The sequence below is a fragment of the Meriones unguiculatus genome, chromosome 20 (assembly GCF_030254825.1).
Source record: "Meriones unguiculatus strain TT.TT164.6M chromosome 20, Bangor_MerUng_6.1, whole genome shotgun sequence".
NCBI classification, from domain to species: domain Eukaryota; kingdom Metazoa; phylum Chordata; class Mammalia; order Rodentia; family Muridae; genus Meriones; species Meriones unguiculatus.
Window position 1 is genome coordinate 21,990,144 of NC_083367.1, and position 7,138 is coordinate 21,997,281.

Below are 7,138 nucleotides of genomic sequence, written 5' to 3' on the forward strand. Positions count from 1 at the left end.
ATTGGAATATCAATACAAAACAACAGCTCTCACCACAAAGGGAATAAGGGACAATTTATTCTGGAACCAAATTTGAGTGTCCGTGGCTGGAGATCATGGAGCTAGGCTTGATTTTCCTATGTAGAGGCAGTTTGAGGACGTTTTATAGTAGCTGAGCAAAGAAAACAACAAGTAGGAAAATTACACACTAGTGGATGCTCTGGAGGCAGTGTGAGCAGGATAGGTAGGCTCTTTCCTATAGGCCTCAGATGCTGGGTGATGACATTCTTAGCTTTTGGGTTGGTGGAAGCTGGTGGCCTGCTTTCTATCAGTTGTAGGATGTTAGTCCTAACACAGAGGTGGGCAAGGAATGGCTACCCAGGGGCCAAAGCCCGGGACAGAGATAACGGTGATTAGTCTATGGACCTGCAGCGGTCCACACCCTCCACACATTACTGCAGCTCTGGCCAGTCTTCCCCCACACAGTCGCTTTACGGAATTGTCATTTGCTGCCGATAACCTCCAGTTGTGCACATATCAATGTGTGTAGATCCACTGTAGACAGCAGGTTCAATTTTTCTAGGTCAAAATTTTACCAAGTAATAAGTGACCCAATGGAAAAACAAGGTAAGAGCTTTAGAGTCTATGCGAGCATAAGTCTAGGATAAATCATGAAGTGCAGGTGAAATGTTAGACGTAGTTGTGTGAGCGTGAAGTAATCAAGGGTAGGATTATGGATGGAAGGCTCGGGTGATGCTAATATTAGTGTGTGGACACAGGAGTGGGGACTAAAGAGGCTTAAAAGGCAAAGTCCTCAGAGGACAGAGGCGGGTGAATGACAGGAAATACCAAGTATGGGATCGATTTTCTAAGCGTTCGCTGAAAGTCATCCCGGGGTATCTTATGGTGACATGAGAACGTGTGGATGACCGTTAGAAGATAAAAACGTGCTTAGTATAAACTGATACCGTAAGATTCAGAACTGGGGTTGGGGCAGGCAGGAAGCTGAGAGAACAAGCCCATAGGACCGGGCATTGATGAGTAACTGCGTTGACATAAAGGTTTTCTACTAGATGTAGGTGTTTGTGGGTGAGTTGATGTGAGTGGGTTTTTCGTATCTGAATTTTTAGTATTTAATTTTAATGAATCTGAACTCAGGTTGAAATAGTCACATGTGGCCAGTGTGCTAACATATTGAGCAATGTGTCAATGAAGAGAAGCCAGAAAGACACCTACCGCAGTATGACCATCAGCAGACAGGGATATGAGGACAAACTCTGCTAAGGTTCACCCTGGGGACGAAGCAGTTCCACTCAGGAGCAGGGGGCCAGTTACACGCAGTGCTGAGGATACAGGAAATGGTTTATTAGCAGAGACTGAATTCTAGAGGGCAGTATGGGAAAAACTCAGGGGATGGAGAGAGAAAATGGCTGTAGAGAGGAACAGAGACCATCCTTCTCCCCACACACATTAGAGTTATTCCATGGCTTTAGGGATTAAAAAAAAAAAAGTAACAATTTATTAATTTAGAGGCCCTCAGAGAAATAACTACAATTATTTACATAATGTTTGTATTAACAGGTCCTTGTCAAAGAACAACTCTTAAAAATTATATGGTAGAAAAGCCTGCTTGTATTGATAGGGTCTAAAGCACAGAGTCTGGGCAATGTTTACCCTGCTCTCCACACTGATTGCCTTGGAACAAATGAGATGGGGTTTTAAATGCCGATTACGCTCTTCTGTGTCAACAGAAGGCAGCAATTCAGTGTTGGAAATCAAACAACCCTGTTCAGAAAGCAGTATTTAACGACACGTCAAAGGACAGTTAGTGCTTACTGAGCACTTTCCCTGTAAGAACTTTCATTTCTCTCCTGGCAGTCCTAGTGTGGGTTTGCTACCCACATGTGACGAAGGACCCTGCAGCTGAAGAGGGAAGTTGCCGTGGTTAAGGTGATGCAGACAAGAAGTATAAGATATGAGATTAAAGCCACGTTATCTGCACTTGAGGATGCCCAATAGTTCTTCTTAGGTCCTTTTTAATTTGGGGGATGATGATATAATTACAACATTTTTCCCTTCCCTTCCCTCTTTCCAAAACCTTTCATATGCCCCTCTCCACTTTTCTTCAAATTCATGGCCTTTTTAAAAATAATTATTGCATGAAAACATGTATGTATATATACATACTGTTATACATATAAGCTAAATATAAATGCATGTCTATGCATATAACCTGAATGTAGCCTGTTCAGTCCCTATACTGTCATTGGTATAACTAAAACCAATTCAAACATGTGTCCTGATGCCCACAGATAAGTGTGGTCCTCACCCCTCATCAAGGAAACGTCTCTTTGTGGCAGATGGAGGCCACTAGAGAAAATTACAACCAATAAAAACGAAGAGTTGTGGAGCCCAGCATCAATGGATATGTTTACGAAACCCTCCCCTACCCAAGACTCAGGGAACACTGTGGAGAGGGCAGAAAGTATGCAAGAAGATCGGGGGGAGTTTGCTGTGAGACTGTGTTTCCTAGTAGTGTCAGAAGCTACCCCCATAAAGTCTCACCAGCAGGACCACCCAAATGGGAGCTGCACAAAGACAGCACCAGTGGACATTCCACAGTGCTCAAGGGAGAGCCCAGAGGCTTCAGCCCTACACTAAACAACAGTAGGCAGCTGAGATCTGGGAGCAGGAGCCCCAGAAGGGCACAGCAGTTGGCTGTCCAGTCAGTACAAATGGTCAGCGCTACATGTATGCTCCTATTTTTATATGTTTGGGGAGACGGAAAAAAAGAATGAAAGAGGAAGAAAATAGATGAGGAGGGAATTTTTGCCCTGCCTTTACATACAACGATAGAGGGGTGAGTTTAAACAATATGTGTTGGTCTTTAATTGTAAGAAGTTTAGAAGGAATTCAAGGATTCACACTTTTTTCCCTAGTAATACATTTTTATTAATTTATTTGTTATTAATTACAATTTGTTCACTTTGTATCCCAGCTGTAGCCCCCTCACTTGTCCCCTCCCAATCCCACCCATCATCCCTCCCTCTTCTCCTCCCATGCTCCTCCCCCAGTCTACTGATAGGGGAGATCCTCTTTCCCTCCCATCTAACCCTAGCCTATCAGGTCCCATCAGGAATGGCTGCATTGTCTTCCTCTGTGGTCTGGTAAAGCTGCTCTCCCCTCAGGGGGAGGTGATCAAAGAGCCAGCCACTGAGTTCATGTCAGAGACACTCCCTGTTCCCCTTATTAGGAAACCCACGTGGAGACTGAGCTGCCATGCGCTACATCTGTGTAGGGATTTTAGGGGTTCTAAGTTATCTCCATGCACGGTCCTTGTTTGGAGTATCAGTCTCAGAAAAGACTCCTGTGCCCAGATATTTTGGTTCTGTTGCTCTCCTTGTGGAGCTCCTTGTTCTCTCCAGCTCTTTCATCCTGCCACCCCCCCCTTTTTTTTTTTTTACATAAAATCAGTCTCTAGTCCAAGAAGGCTAATCATTGTGGGTTAACCCAAATAACATTTGCAAAATTTTAAATGTCAAAATTAAAACTTGTATTCAGTAAAAACAAAACAAAAGCTGTCAACAAACTAGATATAAGTCTGTTTTGTAAAAACTTCTAAAAGTACAGGTTCCTTTTGTAAGAAAATTTAAAGTTATAAATAAAAAATAAAAGGACAGAAGAAACAAGGACAGAAGAAACAACGACAGTGACACCCAGACAGACCAAAATGGCGCACAGCTGTATTCTTCTCCTCCTCACCACCGCCCCTCCAACCCAGCACCCAGCACTGATGTCCCCCATTGTCAAAAGAAAGGCCAAAGGGATGCTAAAGGAGATAAAGCCAAGGTGAAGAACGAGCCACAGAGAAGATCTTCAAGGTTATCTGATAAACCTCCTTCAAAGCCAGAGCTCAAGCCTCAAAAGGCCACTGCAAAGAAGGGAGAGAAGGGAAAGCTGATGTGGGTAAGAATGCAAATAATCCTGCAGAAACCGGAATCACCCAAACAGACCAGGCACAGAAAGCTGAAGGTGCTGGAGATGCCAAGTGATATTTGCTCATTTTTGATAACTGTGTACTTCTAGTGACTGTACAGTTTGAAATACTATCTTTATCTAGTTTTATAAAAGTACAGAATTATGTTTTACTTTTTTTTTAAGCTATGGTGTTAGCGCACAGAACACTTCATTGGGTCACTAACAAAATGTCTCCCCAGCTCGGCTGATGATGGAAAACATCTTTCCCTGGTAATTTTGAAAGATTCTGTTGACTCCCAGAAGGGACATAGCCATATTGACATACCCGTCACCATGGTACAAAAAGCCTGGTGTATGGGAAAACCCTAAGTTCATTTTTGTATCCTTCTCCCATCAACATGGATTTAACTCCCTGAATACCAGAGACCTAGTAGAACCTGAACCCAAAATTGGTTTCCCACTCTTTTGGGTGATCTGGGCTTTGCAGTGACATCACTGAGTGTCCTCAAAAGGGTGGTGGTTCCTTTTATAAAAGATTGTGGATCTTCAGACTGACAATTCTGCCATCTTCGTTTCATTTCCTAAAAGCCAGGGTCAACTTGTGGAAAGCTGTTAAACAATATCCTTAATGTGAAATGTCAGCCCTCACCCTTAGCTACTTCCCCCTTTCGAAAGCATTGAATGAAGATTTCATTGGCTTTTATAGTGGCTTTCTGATTTGGGTAGTCTATACAAGAAGGGAGTTTGGAAGTTCTTGTATCCTGTTAATGATTGTCTGCCCATGTCCTGCCTGAAATGCCATGATTGTTTATGGAAAGTATCTTTAATAAAAACTGGATACGTTAGACCTGTAAAATTAAAAATAAATAAAAGCACAATTTTAAGTGCTTATTATGTGTTGCTGGTATTAAGGGAATGAGTTTTGTCACAGTCTGCCATTAGAAATTAGACTTCAGTAACTTTTCCTAAGTCAAAAAAAATCATTGTCTTCAGGTCTGTAATTAATCTCAAAATACATCATTCTGAAGTCCTTTTTTTATGATATCACATTGATCTGTTTTCCATGACACAATACAATACCGAGGGCTGGCATATGATAAAGAAAATAGCTTTACTTAGCAGATATTTCTGAAACATGGAAGTCCAAGGTTGGGAAGGCTCACTTGGCTGGAGCTCTAGCAGAGGTCCTGTTGGCTGCATTCCATCATGGAAAACGGCATCAGAGCAGGTGTCTACAACAAAGGGAGATGTCACATGAAGAGAGAGAAAAGTAAGCAGCAGGGAGGGAGCTAGACTCACTTTTCTGTAAGTGCTCTTTCTCAACACTAGTGAGGGCTCCATGAGAACTTCTTTAATCTTGTCTGTTGATAATAGCCTACACTGTTCTAGGTAAGAAGAGGGATTTCCTGAAAATGACTGTTTCTTATCTAGAACCCAGAGCATAAAAAACACAATTATCCAGCTTTCTAGTCTTGGGTTATACAGACATGGATTTAAATCTTGGTCTTAAACAGTAGACATGCAAATGTTGGAACTTACCCAGAATTTGACTCAATATTAGCCATATAACTGTGGTTACTTTTAAACTCTTTTGATCTGCTGTATTTTCAGGATTTGTTTGTTTGGGGAAGTAGCCTATCCAGTACAGGTTGGCCTTGAATTCACCATGTAGTCAATGATGACCCGTAACTTCTCCTCCTGCCTCCAGCTCTCAAGTGTTAAAATTATCATCTTTTACCCCACACTTAGCTGAGAATTATATTTACCCTTCATTGATGTTGCAATTGAACAAAACTATCTACAGGTATTGGGGGTAAAAGTGCCTTGTGTATAGTAAGCATAAGGAGGGGAAAAATGAAGAGGAAACTGAATTCCATGAATACCCATGGAAGAGTGTTGAAACACATTGAAATATACAGGAATTCATAATAGAAAACAAGAGTATTTTGGCAAATGACTGCCGTGTGTGTGTGTGTGTGTGTGCGTGTGTGTGTGTTTGTGTGTGTGTAAAACCATAAGTTAAAAAAAAAGAAGCCATGAATTCAAGGTAGAGCAAGATGGAGTGGTTGAAATGAAGAAAGGGAGATAAATTATATAGTTTTATCTTAACTTCAAAAAATGGATACAGAAATTGTGATACAATTACACATGGAATACTACTCAGCAATTAAAACATGGAAATCATGAAATTTACGGGCAAATGGATGGAACTAGAAAAGATCATCCTGAGTGAGGTAACCCAGACCCAGAAAGATATGCATAATATATACTCACGTATAAGTGGATATTAAATACATAAAATACAGGATAACCATACTATAGTCCACAGCCTAAAGAAGCTAAACAACAAGAAGGCCCCTCGGGAGGATGTTTAATTCTCATTCAAAAGAACAAATAGAATTGACACCGGAAGTGGTTGAAGAGAGGGAAAAGGATGGGAGCCTACCTAAGTGTCCTCTGAAAGACTCTACCCAGCAGGAGATCAAAGCAGACACTGAGACTCAGAGTGCTGAGTCTGCCCAAAGTCTCAGACACTGAGACTTTGGGCAGAGTGCAGGAACTCTTATGGAAGAGTGGGGACATAGAAGGACCCAGAGGGGACAGGAGCTTAGTAAGAAGACCAACAGAGCCAACAAATCCAGGCCCAGAGGAGCCTGCAGAGACTGTTGCGCCAACCGAGGACCATGCATGGAGAGGACCTAGACTCCCTGCTCAGATGCAGCCCATGAGCAGCTCAGTCTCCATGTAGGTTTCCTAGTGAGGGGAGCAGGGGCTGTCTCTGACATGAACTCTGTTGCCTGCTCTTTGATCACCTCCCCCTGGTGTAACAGCCTTGCCAGCCCACAGAGAAAGAGGATGCAGGCAGTCCTAATAAGACTTGATAGGCTGGATTCAGATGATAGGGAAGGAGGGCTCCCCCTTTCTGAAAGAAAGGAATAAGGGAAGGGGGAGGAACAGAACAGTGGGACCAGAAGGAGATGAGGGAAGGGTTTACAATAGGGATGTACAGTGAATAAATTGTAAAAAAAATAAATTTAAGCCACCACAACCTGCCAAGATGAAAAACTCAAGTGACAACACATGCTGGAGAGGTTGTGGAGAAAGGAGAACCCTCCTCCACTGCTGGTGGGAATGTAAATTTGTACAACCACTCTGGAAATCAATCTGGTACTTTCTCAGA

The 7,138-nt window shown here is 42.4% G+C and overlaps 1 pseudogene; it reads left to right on the forward strand.

Moving 5' to 3' along the window:
* Positions 1-593: 593 nt before the first annotated feature.
* LOC110554631 (non-histone chromosomal protein HMG-17-like) lies at positions 594-4,031 on the forward strand (annotated as a pseudogene).
* Positions 4,032-7,138: the final 3,107 nt, after the last annotated feature.